This window comes from Carassius gibelio, chromosome A23 (genome assembly GCF_023724105.1).
Source record: "Carassius gibelio isolate Cgi1373 ecotype wild population from Czech Republic chromosome A23, carGib1.2-hapl.c, whole genome shotgun sequence".
NCBI classification, from domain to species: domain Eukaryota; kingdom Metazoa; phylum Chordata; class Actinopteri; order Cypriniformes; family Cyprinidae; genus Carassius; species Carassius gibelio.
The window spans coordinates 3,812,204-3,831,722 of record NC_068393.1 but is presented as its reverse complement, the minus strand read 5'-3'; the positions used below and the strand labels follow the sequence as shown (position 1 = coordinate 3,831,722).

Sequence of the window (19,519 nt, the reverse complement as noted above, 5' to 3'; positions counted from 1 at the left end):
CATACCCAGTGATTTTAGGTCATGATTTCCCTGCTCTGATGGATTTGGTACCCTTTCAGTATAGCTGTAATGTAGTTCTGACTCAGGCACAAAGCAGGCAGAATGAATGTGAAGAGGAAATCCCATTGATGTCTATGCCTTTCTTTGACTCTGAATTGTCTATGAACCAATGTAAAGTAAGGAAGTCTAGGAGGTTGAGGCAGGGGAAAAAGGGTCAAAGGGTGATGTGGCGAGTGGGGCGGGGCCTGGGACATTATTTTATGTGTTTGCTTTTATTTGTGCGCGTCAGTCGCCGTGAGGGGCTGATGCGCTGTTTTGTTTATTTTTGATTATTAAAATGTTTTGATTGTCCGCCGGTTCCCGCCTCCTTCTTCCGGATGAATATGGAGTTTTTTATCGTTACAGTGGTGCTGAAGCCCGGGAGAAGGAGGGACGCGCTGCTGAAGATCCCTCGCCACTGTGGTGAATCCGCGGTGCCCTCGAGCTGGCGAGGTATGTGCCGCCAGGGACGCTCGAGGCAGTGGGCTGGAGCGAGTTGCCGGGGATGGGCGAGCTCGCTGCTGGCCGCCCACGATATGGAGGGGCGGCTGCCGTCCGTGAGGGAGCGGAGTCGTCGGCGCCGTTCGCCAGGGGACCGGAGCCTGCTGCCTCCGCGAAGGAATCCGGAGGGGCAGGGAACGGGGGACTCCTGCTGGCTGCCCAAAACCGGAGGAGCCGTCGCCGTCCATCGGGCGGCGGAGGAGTGTCGCGCCGTCCGCCGAGGGCCGTCCAGTGCCACCGCCAGGCACCGCGGAGGAGATCACCCAGCTGCTGGAGGGCCGAGCAGCAGTGCGTCTGGGAACCGGATTTTTTTTATTTTTTTCCTCTCTCCCCTCTCTCGTCCTTGTCGCTCCTCCTTCCATCTCCTTTTCTCTCGCCTCGTCTGTCCTACCCCCAGGTTCCTGCAGGTCCCCGTGAGCGGTCCCCCACCGGAGGAAAGGGGGGGGGGGGGGGGAGTAGAGCGCAGTCTCGAGGGTACCCCCCGGCCTGCGAGGGGCGATGGGGGTATGTGGCGAGTGGGGCGGGGCCGAGAGGCGTGGGAACGAGGAGTGAGGCCAGGTGTAGTGATTGGAGATGAGTTACACCTGCGCCCCACCGCCGGTCTTGAGTCCCACGTAGGAGATGGAAGGATATAAAACTGGAGTGATGACTGTGAAGGACGAGAGAGGACCAGGCCTGGGACATTATTTTATGTGTTTGCTTTTATTTGTGCGCGTCAGTCGCCGTGAGGGGCTGACGCGCTGTTTTGTTTATTTTTGATTATTAAAATGTTTTGATTGTCCGCCGGTTCCCGCCTGCTTATTCCGGATGAATATGGAGTTTTTTATCGTTACAGGTGACTTGTTGTATCGTAAAACGGGAGAGTCACTCTAGAATTGATGTCCTCTTGAAAGGACATCGCTGAGTTTTGTAAAGTTTGCCCTGAGTGCTAATATAGCGGAATTCGCCAACCCCATAAAGTCCCGTTAATTCCTTTACCAGTCATTGAGATTCCCTTTCAGTGGCTGGGAATGGATATTGTAGGTCCGCTGGAATGAAATAAGACCAGCTATAAGTATATGCTAGTCATTTGTGACCATATGACACGGTTTCCAGAAGTGTTTCCCTTAAAAAACATCAAAGCTAAAGCTATTGCCTCGTGTCTGGTCCATTTTTTTTCAAGAGTAGGTATTCCGAAAGAAAGACCGATAGAGGAACGATCTTCACGTCTCAACTTCTGCAACAGGTGTATCAACTGTTGGGGATAAAAGGGTTAAGAACAAATTCCTATCATCCGGAGACAGACGGGCTAGTGGAAAGATTTAATCAAACTCGAGTGCAGTGCTCCGTAAATTCATGAATGAGGTGGGAACCGACTGGGCTCAGTGGCTACCATACCTCATGTTTGCTTATAGGGAAGTACCGCAGGTGTCAACCGGGTTTTCACCGTTCCAGCTGATGTATGGTCATGAAGTGTAGGGACCATTGCCCCTGGTAAGAGAATTGTGGGAGGGGAATTTGGAGACGTCAACTAAAACTAGTGTAATTGATTATGTGTTAGCCATGAGACAAAAAATTACAAAAAATTACCGAATTTACGTCTGCCCATTTAAAAGAAACACAGAAAAAACTAAAGACATGGTATGATAGGAAGACAATGTGGCAGTCTTTCGAGCCGGGTCAAAAGGTTCTTGTGATGCTCACTAGCTCAGAAAATAAACTTTTGGGTAAAGGGCCGTTTGAAGTAGAACAACTACATATGACATTGTGACCATAGGACAGGCATGAGCACATTGGGTGATGCACATTAATTTGTTGAAGGAATGGTACCCACAGAGTAAAAGCACCATTGTTAATTTAGTCAGGCTGGTTAAAGATGAGGAAGAGGCGGAAGAACAATATTTACCTGGTAGTCAGCCCTCACCACCTGTTGATCTTAACCATCTTTCGGTAGAACAGCGAACTCAATTTCAGCAATTATGTGATCCAGAGTTGTTTAAAAATCAGCCAGGCTACACTGATAAAGCATAGAATCATGCTAAAAGAAAATGCTCAGCCGAAACTAATGAGTTACCGCATTCCTGAACGATTGCTGGCTGCTTTTGAGGATGAGGTAACACTGATGCAACAAATGGATATAGTGCAACCATCAATACGTGAATGGTGTAATCTGGTTGTCAGGGTTTGGGGCTAATCACCTGCGTAATCACCTGCCCAAGGTGCAATGGACAGTACCTGCAGAAAAAGCATTCCGTTTGTTAAAAGGGATGCTGAGTAATGAACCTGTTTTGTGTAGTCCTGATTTTTGAAAAGGCATTTGTACTTCAAAGAGATGCATCTGACTTAGGTTTAGAAGTGGTCCTGATGCAGGAAGAGAATGGAGGAAGGCATCCTGTCGTGTATTTGAGTCAGAAATTATTTCCCAGAGAAACTAGGTATTCTGTGGTGGAGAAAGAATGTTTAGCTTTGAAATGGGTTCTTGACTTGTTGAAATATTGTTTGGTTGGCCGCGATTTCCTTATTGAAATGGATCATAACGCTTTGAAATGGTTGAATAGAATGAAAGATACCAATCCTTTATATCCTGTGTTAGGAATTATGTGAAATGTAGTTTGGGTACGACAGGGGTTTGGATTGTTTGTTAATTGTAATGTTGTTATAATAAAGGCCATTCTTTCCAGTATATTTTATTATTGCTTTTTGGCAAATGTAACTTAATGCTCACATTACATTATTCATTTAGCTAATGCTTTTATACAAAATGACTTACAATTGCTATATACAGGTCCTTCTAAAAGAATTCGCATATTGTGATAAAGTTCATTATTTTCCATAATGTAATGATAAAAATTAAACTTTCATATATTTTAGATTCATTTCACACCAACTGAAATATTTCAGGTCTTTTATTGTTTTAATACTGATGATTTTGGCATACAGCTCATGAAAACCCAAAATGCCTGTCTCAAAAAATTAACATATTTCATCCGAACAATAAAAGTCAACCTTCAAATAATTATGTTCAGTTATGTACTCAATACTTGGTCGGTAATCCTTTTGCAGAAATGACTGCTTCAATGCGGCGTGGCATGGAGGCAATCAGCCTGTGGCACTGCTGAGGTGTTATGGAGGCCCAGGATGCTTCGATAGCGGCCTTAAGATCATCCAGAGTGTTGGGTCTTGCGCTTCTCAACTTTCTCTTCACAATATCCCACAGATTCTCTATGGGGTTCAGGTCAGGAGAGTTGGTAGGCCAATTGAGCACAGTAATACCATGGTCAGTAAACCATTTACCAGTGGTTTTGGCACTGTGACCAGGTGCCAGGTCGTGCTGAAAAACGAAATCTTCATCTCCATAAAGCTTTTCAGCAGATGGAAGCATGAAGTGCTCCAAAATCTCCTGATAGCTAGCTGCATTGACCCTGCCCTTGATAAAACACAGTGGACCAACACCAGCAGCTGACATGGCACCCCAGACCATCACTGACTGTGGGTACTTGACACTGGACTTCAGGTATTTTGGCATTTCCTTCTCCCCAGTCTTCCTCCAGACTCTGGCACATTGATATCCGAATGACATGCAAAATTTTTCCAAAAGTCCAGTGCTGCTTCTCTGTAGCCCAGGTCATGCGCTTCTGCCGCTGTTTCTGGTTCAAAAGTGGCTTGACCTGGGAAATGCGGCACCTGTAGCCCATTTCCTGCACACGCCTGTGCACGGTGGCTCTGGATGTTTCTACTCCAGACTCAGTCCACTGCTTCCGCAGATCCCCTAAGGTCTGGAATCGGTCCTTCTCCACAATCTTCCTCAGGGTCCGGTCACCTCTTCTTGTTGTGCAGCGTTTTTTGCCACACTTTTTCCTTCCCACAGTTTTCCCACTGAGGTGCCTTGATACAGCACTCTGGCAACAGCCTATTCGTTCAGAAATTTCTTTCTGTGTCTTACCCTCTCGCTTGAGGGTGTCAATGATGGCCTTCTGGACAGCAGTCAGGTCGGCAGTCTTACCCATGATTGCGGTTTTGAGTAATGAGTAATGATGAGTTTTTAAAAGCCTCAGGAATCTTTTGCAGGTGTTTAGAGTTAATTAGTTGATTCAGATGATTAGGATAATAGCTTGTTTAGAGAACCTTTTCATGATATGCTAATTTTTTGACATAGGAATTTTGGGTCTTCATCAGCTGTATGCCAAAATCATCAGTATTAAAGATTCTGTAGGAAACTTTTGTAAAAAAATATTTTTTACATATTTATTAAACCTGTCATTATGTCCTGACAGTAGAATATGAGACCGATAATCTGTGAAAAAAATCAAGCTCCTCCCAGTGGTCCTATTGCCATTTGCAGAAACTCCATCGCTCCCGGTAAAAAATAACCAATCAGAGCTGCGGTCCGTAACTTTGTTTGTGTTCAAAATGTAGAAAAATTTATATAATAAGCGAGTACACCATGAATCCATTTTCCAAACCGTGTTTTTGGCTTGTCCTGAATCACTAGGGTGCACCTATAATAAGTGTTTATATTCTGACTATTTTAGATTGCTTCAGGGGTACTGCAGCGGAGTAACCCAGTACCTTTGTGATTCTTCATAGACATAAACAGAGAGAAGTAGTTCCGGCTACGATGTTCTTCCGCAAGACGCAAGCAGTTCTGTTTATTAACCGCTACAGCGTCAAAAGTTCCCTACCGCAGCTTTAAAACAATAAAAGACATGAAATATCTGAATAATTAGTAAACAAACTACAGCTAGTCCAAAATGCAGCAGCAAGAGTTCTTACTAGAACCAGGAAGTATGACCATATTAGCCCTGTCCTGTCCACACTGCACTGGCTCCCTATCAAACATCGCATAGATTTTAAAATATTGCTTATTACTTATAAAGCCCTGAATGGTTAACACCTCAGTATTTGAATGAGCTCCTTTTACATTATACTCCTCTACGTCCGCTACGTTCTCAAAACTCAGGCAATTTGATAATACCTAGAATATCAAAATCAACTGCGGGCGGAAGATCCTTTTCCTATTTGGCGCCTAAACTCTGGAATAACCTACCTAACATTGTTCGGGAGGCAGACACACTCTTGCAGTTTAAATCTAGATTTAAGACCTCTTTAATGCTAAAGATCTCTTTAACCTGGCATACACATAACATACTAATAAGCTTTTAATATCCAAATCCGTTAAAGGATTTTTAGGCTGCATTAATTAGGTAAACCGGAACCGGAAACGCTTCACATAACACCCTATGTACTTGCTACATCATTAGAAGAATGGCAGCTACGTTAATATTTGTCTGTTTCTCTCTTATCCGAGGTCACCGTGGCCACCAGATCCAGTCTGTATCCAGACATGATGGTGGATCAGCACCTAGACAAGACCTCTACTGCCATGAAAGACAGCGGAGACCAGGACAACTAGAGCCCCAGATACAGATCCCTTGTAAAGACCTTGTCAAACGCAGCACTAAGATCCAATCAATCAATCAATCAATCACCTTTATTTATATAGTGCTTTAAACAAAATACATTGCGTCAAAGCACTGAACAACATTCATTTGGAAAACAGTGTCTCAATTATGCAAAATGATAGTTAAAGGCAGTTCATCATTGAATTCAGTTATGTCATCTCTGTTCAGTTGAAATAGTGTCTGTTTTAATTTGCAATCAAGTCAATGATATCGCTGTAGATGAAGTGACCCCAACTAAGCAAGCCAGAGGCGACAGCGGCAAGGAACCGAAACTCCATCGGTCACAGAATGGAGAAAAAAACCTTGGGAGAAACCAGGCTCAGTTGGGGGGCCAGTTCTCCTCTGACCAGACGAAACCAGTAGTTCAATTCCAGGCTGCAGCAAAGTCAGATTGTGCAGAAGAATCATCTGTTTCCTGTGGTCTTGTCCTGGTGGTCCTCTGAGACAAGGTCTTTACAGGGGATCTGTATCTGGGGCTCTAGTTGTCCTGGTCTCCGCTGTCTTTCAGGGCAGTAGAGGTCCTTTCTAGGTGCTGATCCACCATCGTGTCTGGATACGTACTGGATCCGGGTGACTGCAGTTACCCTCTGATCTGGACACAGACTGGATCTGGTGGCTACGGTGACCTCGGAATAAGAGAGAAACAGACAAATATTAGCGTAGATGCCATTCTTCTAATGATGTAGAAAGTACGGTGTTATGTGAAGTGTTCCGGTTCCAGTTTACCTAATTAATGCAGCCTAAAAATCCTTTAACGGATTTGGATATTAAAAGCATATTAGTATGTTATGTGTATGCCAGGTTAAAGAGATGGGTCTTTAATCTAGATTTAAACTGCAAGAGTGTGTCTGCCTCCCGAACAATGTTAGGTAGGTTATTCCAGAGTTTAGGCGCCAAATAGGAAAAGAATCTGCCGCCCGCAGTTGATTTTGATATTCTAAGTATTATCAAATTGCCTGAGTTTTGAGAACGTAGCGGACGTAGAGGAGTATAATGTAAAAGGAGCTCATTCAAATACTGAGGTGCTAAACCATTCAGGGCTTTATAAGTAATAAGCAATATTTTAAAATCTATACGATGTTTGATAGTGAGCCAGTGCAGTGTGGACAGGACCGGGCTAATATGGTCATACTTCCTGGTTCTAGTAAGAACTCTTGCTGCTGCATTTTGGACTAGCTGTAGTTTGTTTACCAAGCGTGCAGAACAACCACCCAATAAAGCATTACAATAGTCTAACCTTGAAGTCATAAATGCATGGATTAACATTTCTGCATTTGACATTGAGAGCATAGGCCGTAATTTAGATATATTTTTGAGATGGAAAAATGCAGTTTTACAAATGCTAGAAACGTGGCTTTCTAAGGAAAGATTGCGATCAAGTAGCACACCTAGGTTCCTAACTGATGACGAAGAATTGACAGAGCAACCATCAAGTCTTAGACAGTGTTCTAGGTTTTTACAAGCAGAGTTTTTAGGTCCTATGATTAACACCTCTGTTTTTTCTGAATTTAGCAGTAAGAAATTACTCGTCATCCAATTTTTTATATCGACTATGCATTCCATTAGTTTTTCAAATTGGTGTGTTTCACCGGGCTGCGAGGAAATATAGAGCTGCGTATCATCAGCATAACAGTGAAAGCTAACACCATGTTTCCTGATGATATCCAATAAAACTAATAGAGAGATACACCCTCGATCAGATGATAAGAGCAGATCATTTGTAACTCTAAGGAGAGCAGTTTCAGTACTATGATACGGTCTGAATCCTGACTGGAAATCCTCACATATACCATTTTTCTCTAAGAAGGAATATAATTGTGAGGATACCACCTTTTCTAGTATCTTGGACAGAAAAGGGAGATTCGAGATTGGTCTATAATTAACAAGTTCTCTGGGGTCAAGTTGTGGTTTTTTTATGAGAGGCTTAATAACAGCCAGTTTGAAGGTTTTGGGGACATATCCTAATGACAATGAGGAATTAATAATAGTCAGAAGAGGACCTATGACTTCTGGAAGCACCTCTTTTAGGAGCGTAGATGGTATGTAGGGTCTAGCATACATGTTGTTGGTTTAGATAATTTAACAAGTTTATACAATTCTTCCTCTCCTATAGTAGAGAATGAGTGGAACTGTTCCTCAGGGGGTCTATAGTGCACTGTCTGATGTGATACTGTAGCTGACGGCTGAATGGTTGCAATTTTATCTCTAATAGTATCGATTTTAGAAGTAAAGTAGTTAATAAAGTCATTACTGCTGTGGTGTTGGGAAATGTCAACACTTGTTGAGGCTTTATTTTTCGTTAATTTAGCCACTGTATTAAATAAATACCTGGGGTTATGTTTGTTTTCTTCTAAAAGAGAAGAAAAGTAATTGGATCCAGCAGTTTTTAATGCTTTTCTGTAGGATAGATTACTTTCCCGCCAAGCAATACGAAATAGCTCTAGTTTTGTTTTCCTCCAGCTGCGCTCCATTTTTCGGGCTGCTCTCTTTAGGGTGCGAGTATGCTCATTATACCATGGTGTCAAACTGTTTTCCTTAACCTTCCTTAAGCTTAAAGGAGCAACTGTATTTAAAGTGCTAGAAAAGAGAGAGTCCATAGTTTCTGTTACATCATCAAGTTGTTCTGAGGTTTTGGATATGCTAAGGAATTCGGATACATCAGGAAGATAACTTAAAAAGCTGTCTTTTGTGGTAGAAGTGATGGTTCTTCCATACTTATATCAGGTAGAATTTACAGTTTTAGCTATATGAAGTTTGCACAAAACTAAATAATGATCTGAGATATCATCACTTGGCTGAATAATTTCAACACTATCAACATCAATTCCATGTGACAGTATTAAATCTAGAGTATGATTTCGACAATGAGTAGGTCCTGAAACATGTTGTCTAACACCAATAGAGTTCAGAATGTCTATAAATGCTGATCCCAATGCATCTTTTTCATTATCAACATGGATATTAAAATCACCAACTTTTAAAACTTTATCTGCAGCCAGAACTAACTCGGATGTAAAATCACCAAACTCTTTAATAAAGCTTTCATGGTGCCCTGGTGGCCTGTATACAGTACCCAGTACAAACATAACAGGGGATTTATCATTAACATTTGTTTCTCTGGATAATGTTAAATGAAGCACCATTACTTCAAACGAGTTATACTTGAAACCTGCCCTCTGGGAAATCCTGAAAACGTTGTTATAAATTGAAGCAACTCCTCACCCTTTGCCTTTTAGAAGTGGCTCGTGTTTATAACAGTAATCTTGGGGGGTGGACTCATTTAAAATAATGTAATCATCAGGTTTTAGCCAAGTTTCTGTCAAACAGAGCACATCTATATTATGATCAGTTATCATATTATTTACAAAAAGTGTTTTCGTAGAAAGGGATCTGATGTTCAATAAGCCAAGCTTTATCATTTGTTTATCCATATTGCATCTGTTTTTTATTTGTTGAACCTCAATTAAATTGTTAATCTTAACTTGGTTAAGTTACTCGGTTACTTGTTATAGTGTGAAATCTAGATGAAAGAGTCTCTATGTGCTGAGAATTAACTGACCTCTGTGACGGGAGGCAGCTAGCAGACGGTTGGTTTAGCCAATCTGTCTGCTCCCTGACCTGGGCCCCAGTTAGTCAAGTATAAACACTAAGACTATTTGCCATATTTCTAGAGAGAAGAGTGGCGCCACCCCAGGAGTGATGAAGACCATCTCTTTTAAACAGGTCAGGTCTGCCCCAAAAGCTCGTCCAATTGTCTATGAAACCTATGTTATTCTGTGGGCACCACTTAGACATCCAGCCATTGAGTGATGACAATCTGCTATGCATCTCGTCACCACGGTAAGCAGGGAGGGGACCAGAGCATATTACAGTGTCTGACATCGTGCTTGCAAGTTCACACACCTCTTTAAAGTTATTTTTACTGATCTCCGACTGGAGAGTCGAACATCATTAGTGCCGGCATGAATAACAATCTTACTGTATTTACGTTTAGCATTAGCCAGCACTTTTAAATTTGCCAAGATGTCAGGCGCTCTGGCTCCCGGTAAACATTTGACTATGGTGGCTGGTGTCTCTATATTCACGTTCCATACAATAGAGCTTGGGAAACTACGTCACTGCGCATTGCATTCTGGGTAGTTGCGGCCATGTTTGGGGACACGCTCATCAGTAAAAGTGAAAGTGACATGACATACAGATCAAGTGTAAGATTACATATAAAGAAAAACTCAACAAGGAAGCAAATATGCGGTATTTAGAAAAAAATCAAGACAATCAATGAACTCAATCTGCACGAACACAAAGAGTGGTCGGATGATCTTAAAGAGCTGCCGCTCGTAACCTTCCCAATAACCTTATACAATTCTTCCTCTCCTATAGTAGAGAATGAGTGGAACTGTTCCTCAGGGGGTCTATAGTGCACTGTCTGATGTGATACTGTAGCTGACGGCTGAATGGTTGCAATTTTATCTCTAATAGTATCGATTTTAGAAGTAAAGTAGTTCATAGAGTCATTACTGTTGTGGTGTTGGGGAATGTCAACACTTGTTGGGGCTTTATTTTTCGTTAATTCCCCAATGTGTTTTCTAACCTTGTTTGTAGTGTCAGAGCGTACACCTCTGATCAATTTAAAAATGATAAATCTCTCGAGTCTCACCTGCAATTTACAAATGGATGGGTGCAGAACCTTCATATCTTCCGCGTCAACGAGCGGAAAACTGTTGTTTGCACAAAGGCCTTGAATTAATCAATTTTAACAATTTCTATGTACCTTTTTCACTTATTACATTATCTATGTTCTTGATACTTGAAGGTTACTGTACTATACTTGAAGGATACTTGAAGTGCATTGAACGTTTAAAATTAAATAATCTTTTTTTTTTTTTTTTTTATTTTCACTGCCCTACCTGTGGTCTTGATACTTGTTTACCTAATTACCTTTTTATGTATTACACTGCCCCTTTACTTTTTAATATGTGTTATTGTAAACTGTACAAATTAACCTCAGTGTGTTCTGATGCACAAATAAAGAGATACAGAATTGATCAATTTTGCCGTTTATTACTGTAACAGGTGGTATGCAATAGGCATAACACTGATAATGCAGGAGATGTGGTTGATGCATGTAACATTTAATGTAAGTCTGTCAAATCGATTAATCACATCCAAAAAAAACTTGTTTATATAACGTACATTTCTGTATATATATATAAATGCACATACATACGTGTGTATATATCAGACCAAAGGGACAATCCTTCTTTTCCTTCTTACTGCTGCTGACCAAGCTATGTGACGCCACTTTGTTAACTCGGAGACCTGAGATCAAGGTGCGGTTTTCCAGCGGGAAAGCTGGAAAATCGCACTCCATTCAAATTATTTTTCCATGCTGGTCATGAGTACAAGTATGGCAGTTAATTACACAACAAGCTTACCATTGTAACTTATTTTTTAGCTGTAGAGAGTAAACAAAACAGTCTATTATCAATCCAATCCAATACATACAGCCGTGTCCGTGTCCTAAAGTCCCAGAAAGCATTGCGTTGCTGACGTCATGTTCCCAGACTCTATAGAATCACCAGTAACAAGAACACTTTCATTAGGTTTCTCAGTGGGTGCATCACTGAGTGGGGAGAACCTGTTTAATGTTTTTTTTTTTTTTTTTCGGAACAGAAGAGCGGTGTTTTGATCCACGACTACGTCTCACCGTCACCCAGTTGCCCTGCTGCAGGGGCTCTGTTTCCGGAACCGGACAATGTACAGGAATCCCTGAACTAGACGCATTCAAAGCCGTATCTAGAGCCCTAACATTCTTACTGTCCTCAATTAAAGTTTGGATGCGTGTCTCTAAGTCTGAAATCTTCTCTGTCAGCCTAACTATTTCCCTGCATTTATCACATGTGAATCCCTCATCTGCGACAGAGATAGATAAACTGTACATGTGGCAAGAGGTGTAAATAACAATAGCAGGAGAAGCCATTACTCACCGTGCTTGATGAAATATTCTTACTGCAGTTGTTTGATGAACTTGTGAAAAACTAGAGCGAGAGAGAGGAGAGGAGAAGAGAAAACAGCGATAGGTTCGCATGAAAACGCTAATGAGTGCTAACACTTTGCAGGTTTATTGCACTCACGGATATAAAATAAAAGTGAACGATCAAAATTAATCTGATAAGATTGATCGATAATATCAGAAATATGGTGTGAATTAAGTTATATTTTATCACTTCACAACAGAGAATGATAGCAAGATAAAGATTCTAGGAAAAAAAATAAAAACAGCTACACAGAGCTACGATCAGCTACAGAAGGCCAACAGAAACTAGAGAAAACACTGTCAAGAACAGCATTTATCTGAAATATAAGTTTTTTTGTAACATTATTAATGTCTTTATCGTCACTTTTGATAAATTTAAACATCCTTGATAAATAAAAAGTATTAATTTCTAGAATTTCCCAAAATATTATAATTAAACTTACTCCAAGCTTTTCAATGGTATAATGTTACAAAAGCTTTTTATTTTATATAATTGCTGATCTTTGGATCTTTCTATTGGATCTTTCTTACTGTATACAAATTTTTGACTGGTTGTGTACATATGTTGAGTAGCCTATATATCACACTCATATCACATCTTGTTTTGATTAAGAATAAAACTTCAGGTCCAAGGATATCGCTAAATTTTAAATTGAAATCTAGCTTTATTTGCACTGGCCCATGGAAACCTCTATGAACATACTTGACTTGGCCAAAAAATCACAGAGGACGAATTTACGTTTTATTAAAAAGTGTTTACTTATTCAACACTCATGGCGTGCACACACATTAGGATAGGTTAGATGCCTGCCTCTGTTGTGAGTCCTTATCAAGCACTTTACCAATTCAACTACAAACCCGATAAAAAAAAACATATTACATGTATGTCAATTGGCAACATGACTGAGTATAAAAGAGCCTCTCAGAGTGGCAGTGTCTCTCAGAAGTCAAGATGGGCAGAGGATCAACTATTCCCCCAATGCTGCGGCGAAAAATAGTAGAGCAATATCAGAAAGGAGTTTCTCAGAGAAAAATTGCAAAGATTTTAAAGTTATCATCATCTACAGTGCAAAATATCATCCAAAGATTCGATTAATCTGGAACAATCTCTGTGCGTAATGGTCAAGGCCGGAAAACCATACTGGATGCCCGTGATCTTCAGCCCTTAGACGGCACTGCATCACATACAGGAATGATACTGTAATGGAAATCACAACATGTGCTCAGGAATACTTCCAGAAAACATTGTTGTGAACACAATCCACCGTGCCATTCGCTGTTGCCGGCTAAAACTCTATAGGTCAAAAGAGAAGCCATATCTAAACATGATCCAGAAGCGCAGGCGTTTTCTCCGGGCCAAGGCTCATTTAAAATGGACTGTGGCAAAGTGGAAAACTGTTCTGTGGTCAGACTAATCAAAATTTGAAGTTCTTTTTGGAAAACTGGGACGCCATTTCATCCAGACTAAAAAGGACAAGGACAACCCAAGGTGTTTTCAGCGCTCAGTTCAGAAGCCTGCATCTCTGATGGTATGGGGTTGCATGAGTGCATGTGGCATGGGCAGCTTACACATCTGGAAAGGCACCATTAATGCTGAAATGTATATCCAAGTTCTGGAAAAACATATGCTCCCATCCAGACCTCGTCTCTTTCAGGGAAGACCTTGCATTTTCCAACATGACAATGCCAGACCACATACTGCATCAATTACAACATCATGGCTGTGTAGAAGAAGGATCCGGCTACTGAAATGACCAGTCTGCAGTCCAGATCTTTCACTCATAGAAAACATTTGGCACATTATAAAGAAGAAGATGTGATAAAGAAAACCTAAGACAGTTGAGCAACTAGAAGCCTGTATTAGACAAGAATGGGACAACATCCCTATTCCTAAACTTGAGCAACTTGTCTCCTCAGTCCCCAGACGTTTGCAGTCTGTTAAAAAGAAGAGCGGATGTACACAGTGGTAAACATGGTCTTGTCCCAACTTTTTTGAGATGTGTTGATGCCATGAAATTTAAAATCAACTTATTTTCCCCTTAAATTATACATTTTCTCAGTTTAAACATTTGATATGTCATCTATGTTGTATTCTGAATAAAATATTGAAATTTGAAATTTCCACATCATTGAATTCTGTTTGTATTCACAATCTGTACAGTGTCCCAACTTTTCTGGAGTCGGGTTTGTACTCTCTTCTTCTTCTGCTTGGCTCTTTGACCTGCATCACTCACCGCAGAGCAAGACTGTTCTTGATAAAGCTGCTGTGAAAACAAGGGAAAAAGCAGACGTGGAAGAAGTTGGGGTGAAGTGATCTTTATATAGGATGAGCAAAATACTTTATCACTCCATCTATAGCGCATTGTGATTGGATATTTACACTGTCAGTACAGGAGACAAACCAATGGGCCACTGGCTGCTCACTGTCCCTGCGTGATGTTCCTCTGTAAAAAACATAATACAGTGTGATAGGTGACTGGTTAGGCAAGCAGGAGCTAAACCATTAGGGCCTACTTAGTAGTAATATTTTTTAACTGCTACAGAACTTAAAAGGTAGCCAGTGTAGAGTTTGTCAAATTGGGTTGATATGATCATATTTCCTTTGGAAAATCTACTAAAGACTCCAGCAGCTACATTTTGGATCTGTAGCTTGTTTATTGAAGATGCAGTACAACCACCTAGCAGTGCATTATAGTCCAGTCTAGAGGTCATGCATGAACCTTTGACTGCAGAGGAAGTAAAAGTACATTCTTCAGACTATAAAGCATGTTTATTAAAAAGCAAGTTTGTAATATTTTTTTTTGGACCTTTTGACATCGATGAGAATTCAGATTCAGACCTCTGAATGTAAACTTTGAGATCCCCTGGTTTAGTGCATGGTTTTGATTGAGGCAGTGCAGCTTCCTGCAAAAGTGGCCATAGTCAAAGTGAAGGGTCATGCAACAGGAGATTCAGACAATAAGAGGAAATAAAATGGCTGATGCAGCTGCAATGGAAGTTGCTAAAATAAATAAATAAATAAGTCTCTATGATTTCAAACATAGTAAACATACAGCCTGATGCTGTTTTGGTTGAGGAACTGAAACCACCCCTAAACATCTAGACAAATGCACAACTTACTAACGCGTTATAATCAACCATTTTATTTCTTCCCTATCCATATAAGGTAACAATAAACTCCTGAATACTTTGATTGGATGTCTGGGCTGATGTTGCTTTCATAAGTGTGACCTATCTTCCTGGATAAATGTTGAGAAATCTGTTCGTCTGCACGTTCATTTCCCAGACCTGCGCAGCAACCAGACACTGGGGTTGATTATAAGATTGAATCTAATACACACACACACTGGAACACATTTCAGTGTTATTCAGGTAAGCTTTTTCAATTCGCACATGTTTTCAAATACAATGTATAAGTGGTTTTGTATACTGTCTAAAAAACAGGCTTTGTTGTTTTAAATTATGAGTCTGCATGGGTTTTTACTTAAAAATGATTAACTAAGAGTGTCAATCTATTGGAATAATTGGACATATTTGGATTGTTTTCAATTAAATGGACCATTTCTTTGAATTTTTTCTGAACCAGGAAATCTGGCTAAATATACTACATACAAATTATTCTCTAGCATTCTAGAATCAATACAACCCCATTTCTCTTTGATCTTTTTGATCTTTATAGAACTAACACAACTACAAAGAGGAAGATTTCCAATGTTTTCTCTGACCAACTAATTTATATTTTTTATGCTACAAAGCTAAAAATAAAAAATAAAAGTTGGGAGAAAAGATAAAAGCAAAAAGTAAGTTGTAATATAGTTAAAATGTTTTAAAAACATTCCACAATGAACAGAGCAATTGGTACTGGGGAGGGTATCATCATGATTTTTTTTTTTTGGAAAAGAAAAGAAACAAGCATCAACCAAAGTCTATGTCTTTGTCAAATTAATTCAAAAAAGACATTTCTCATCCAGACTTTTATCAGTGACAGTTGCAAAAACTTCATCCGTCATCATTTGGGGGTACATCAGTGCCCATGGCATGTGTGACTTACAGACGTCTGAAGGTGAGCCATATATATTGTACATAGACATTTGATGCCATCAAAATGACATGTTTTCCCAGGAATCCCAAGGTTATAAGAGCCAGACAAAGCCAGGTGTCCTTCTGCATGTGCTTCAACACTGGGGTTTCATAGACACAAAGTGAATGTGCAGACCAGATCTGTCTCCTACTCCAAATGTATGGTCCATCATGAAGAGAAGAATAAGACCATGATGATGACCACAGACTGTTGAGCAGCTGAAGTCTTTTATCAAGTGAGATTGGGCAAAACTTTCACTTCCAAAACTGCAGCAATTTGAGTTCTCAGTTTAGAAACCATTCAAAAGTGAAATTAAAAAGAAAGGGGATGCATCACAGTTGTAAACATGCCTCTGTATCAACTTTTCTCAAGTGTGTTATATGCATGAAAACCTAAATTTGTTTATATTTATAAAATGCTATAAAGTTGGTCAGTGAAAACATTGGAGACGCTTCCTTTGGAAAGATGAAAAAATAAATAAATGGTTTAAGAGCATCAATAGATCCCAAATTTTAGTCTTTTATTGCATTTTACAAAACATTTCTGGACTAAAATTAAAGGGTTAGTTCACCCAGATAGCAAAATTATATTATTAATAACTTACCCTCATGTTGTTTCAAACCCGTAAAAACTTCAGATAATATTCGGAGCACAGTTTGAGATATTTTCTTACCTTTCTGGACATGGACAGTAGACCGTACACACAGCTTCAATGGAGGGACTGAGAGCTCTCAGACTAAATCTAAAATATCTTAAACTGTGTTCAGAAGATTAACTGAGGTCTTACGGGTTTGAAACAACATGAGGGTAAGTTATCAATGACATAATTTTGCTATCTGGGTGAACTAACCCTTTAATTAATAATAATGAGAAAGTAAAAAAATAAAAAATACCCAAGTGCCCATGATTCTTGCCAGAATAATATCTACTTATTCTGGCAAGAATCTTAAATGTGCATCCAGTGGACACTTTCCCATCAGGCCATGAGAAGAGGGTTTATGAACGGCAGTGAAGTAACTCTGTGTTCAGGGTTAATGTCATATTACAGACAGATGTGTTGGAGCTGTCAGGATCCCCTCACTCGGGTCGCTAGTTAGGCGACAGGCTTCTGACACTTGGTGGTGTATTGTCCTGTGTTTGTGTGAGTGTGAGGTTTCCAGTTGTTCTCGGTGTTTGGGGATGTTCGTTCATGTGTTGTGTGTGTTGTTTTTGTTTGAGCTCAATGTTTTTGAGCTTGTTCATTGTTCAGTGTGCTCTAGCTGGTATCTCAGCTCAGCTTGGCCAGGCTGGGTGACCAGATTACTACCTTAGGCTGATTTAATCAGTTCTGCAACATTCAAGTTTCTTTGTCTTTCAGGAAATCAGAGTTTGGCAGCGAAATCAGGCCATGGAGGATAAAAATAACTCCAGTGATCTCATCATCTCTACCACATCAACTGATATGCTTTACTATGACAATGAAACACCTTCTCATCCACCCTATTATTTTCATGCAGTCAGACTGTCCATCTTCTTGATCACTGCTGTTTGTCTGGGACTGCCATGTCTGATTTGGGCTTTTTATTTTGTGCACCTTCAGAGAAAGACCAGAGGCCGGATCTCAGCCTTCGTCATCCTCCTCCTCCTCAGTGACCTGTTGCAACTGCTCCTGTATCCATTCATAGTGTCAGCACTTCTTTCTTTCCATGGCTTTAACATGATTTTTATAATGGCTGTAACATTTTGTCTGAAAATCTGTAGCGTTCACCTGCAGCAGCTGGTGGCTCTGGAGGGGGTCCTGACCCTCAAATATCCACAGATCTCTGCTCGTATCTTCTCATCCCCGTTACATCATAATCTCCATCATTATACTTCTTTTCTCTTTGATGTGTGTATTGTTACTGGGTTTTGGTGGCCCTAATGGTGGGAGCCTGGGTTTTGGCTCAGTTCTGGCACCTGTGTTTTTATTGGTTGTCACAGGGATGATCACCTACAAGGCTCCGCCCACTCCTGCCAGCACACCTGCCACTGACAACAGACCAGGCTCGTCGTTGATTCATGTTACCATTTTTACTGTAGGTGTGCTTTATTTACCTTGTGTGCTGGTCCACTGTGTGAAGATGCTCCATGTTTTCCAGCCAGTGTCTTGGTCCGTGATGTCTCTCTGTTTGTTGAGTCTGACAGTGATTTCAGAGCCTCTCCTGTGTGTGCTGGTCTGCAGAGAGACTCTCAGCACTCAGACAAAACACACTCACACAGAGTTCAGCTCTCAGCAGACAGCAGTCTGAACTCATTGTCATCAGTTGCTTTGACTTTGACTGCAAAATATGCTTATTAATATTAATAAATGCAGAGAGCCGGTTGCTAAAAATGGAGACAAGTGGAGAGTAAATGGAAAAAAAGACAGACTCCAAAGTCTGTGCACTTTTGCAAAAAAAGAAAAAATAAAGAATGGTTGTTATACTCCAAACTTACATCTCTGTTTGATTGCCTGGATGAAATAAAAGACTGGATGTCATCGCGTTTCCTGCAGCGTAATGAGTCAAATCTGAAGAGGTGATCTTTGGTCTGTCGGCGTTAACCCAACAGATTTCATCTTGGGCCATTAGCTCCCAATCTTAAGATTCAGGTGAGGAACCTAGATGTGATTTCTGACTGATTAACACATTAAAGCCGTGGTAAAAGTTAGCTTTTTCAATTGAGGGGCATTGCCAAACTGAAAAGTTTCTTGTCTTTTAAAGATAGTGAACCGTGATTCATGTGTTTATTTGATCCAGACTGGATTACTGTTACTCTTTATTTCTGGGATGTCTTGATACAGCTGATGCAAACTGCAGTGGCCAAAGAACATGCTCCAGTATCTCTCCAGCACTGGCTTCCTGTTGATTTTAGAGATCAATAAAAGGTTTTATTAAAGGTTTTTAAAGGTCTATCTCCAGTCTGTTACAGCATCATAATCCTGCTACTCATTTAAGATCATCTCAGAGTTTCCTCTTAAATGCCATGCCTACGCACTACTTAAAATCAATGCTGAAGACGCACCTCTACTCTGCTGAAAACAATCATCCTTAAGTGCACGGACAATGAAGAATGATATATGTATATGTGTTTTGTAATTTTGGGAGAGTCAAGTCAAGTCACCTTTATTTATAAAGCGCTTTAGACAACACAGATTGTGTCACATTGGCTTTACAGTGTTAAACAGGAAAAACGTGTGCTGATAATGCAAGGGTGCAATAGAAAAGTTTATGGTTGATTCAGTGTTGTCATCGTCCAGCACATTTCTATTATCTTCCAATAGTGTCTGTGCAATCAAGTCAACAATGCTGCCTGAAACTGTAAAGCACTTATGTTGTTTTCCAATGTGCTATAAGGATAAATGTAGACTGATTAATATTTTGTACTTCTATAAATTGTTGAATATCTGTGAACTAAAAGTGT

At 40.4% G+C, this 19,519-nt stretch overlaps 1 long non-coding RNA gene across 1 annotated transcript; it reads left to right on the top strand.

The window, feature by feature from the left end:
- Positions 1-15,273: 15,273 nt before the first annotated feature.
- Positions 15,274-19,329, top strand: LOC127944726 (uncharacterized). The gene is made up of 3 exons (XR_008150413.1): positions 15,274-15,390; positions 15,990-16,334; positions 17,457-19,329. It is a non-coding gene; the product is annotated as an uncharacterized LOC127944726 (long non-coding RNA).
- Positions 19,330-19,519: the final 190 nt, after the last annotated feature.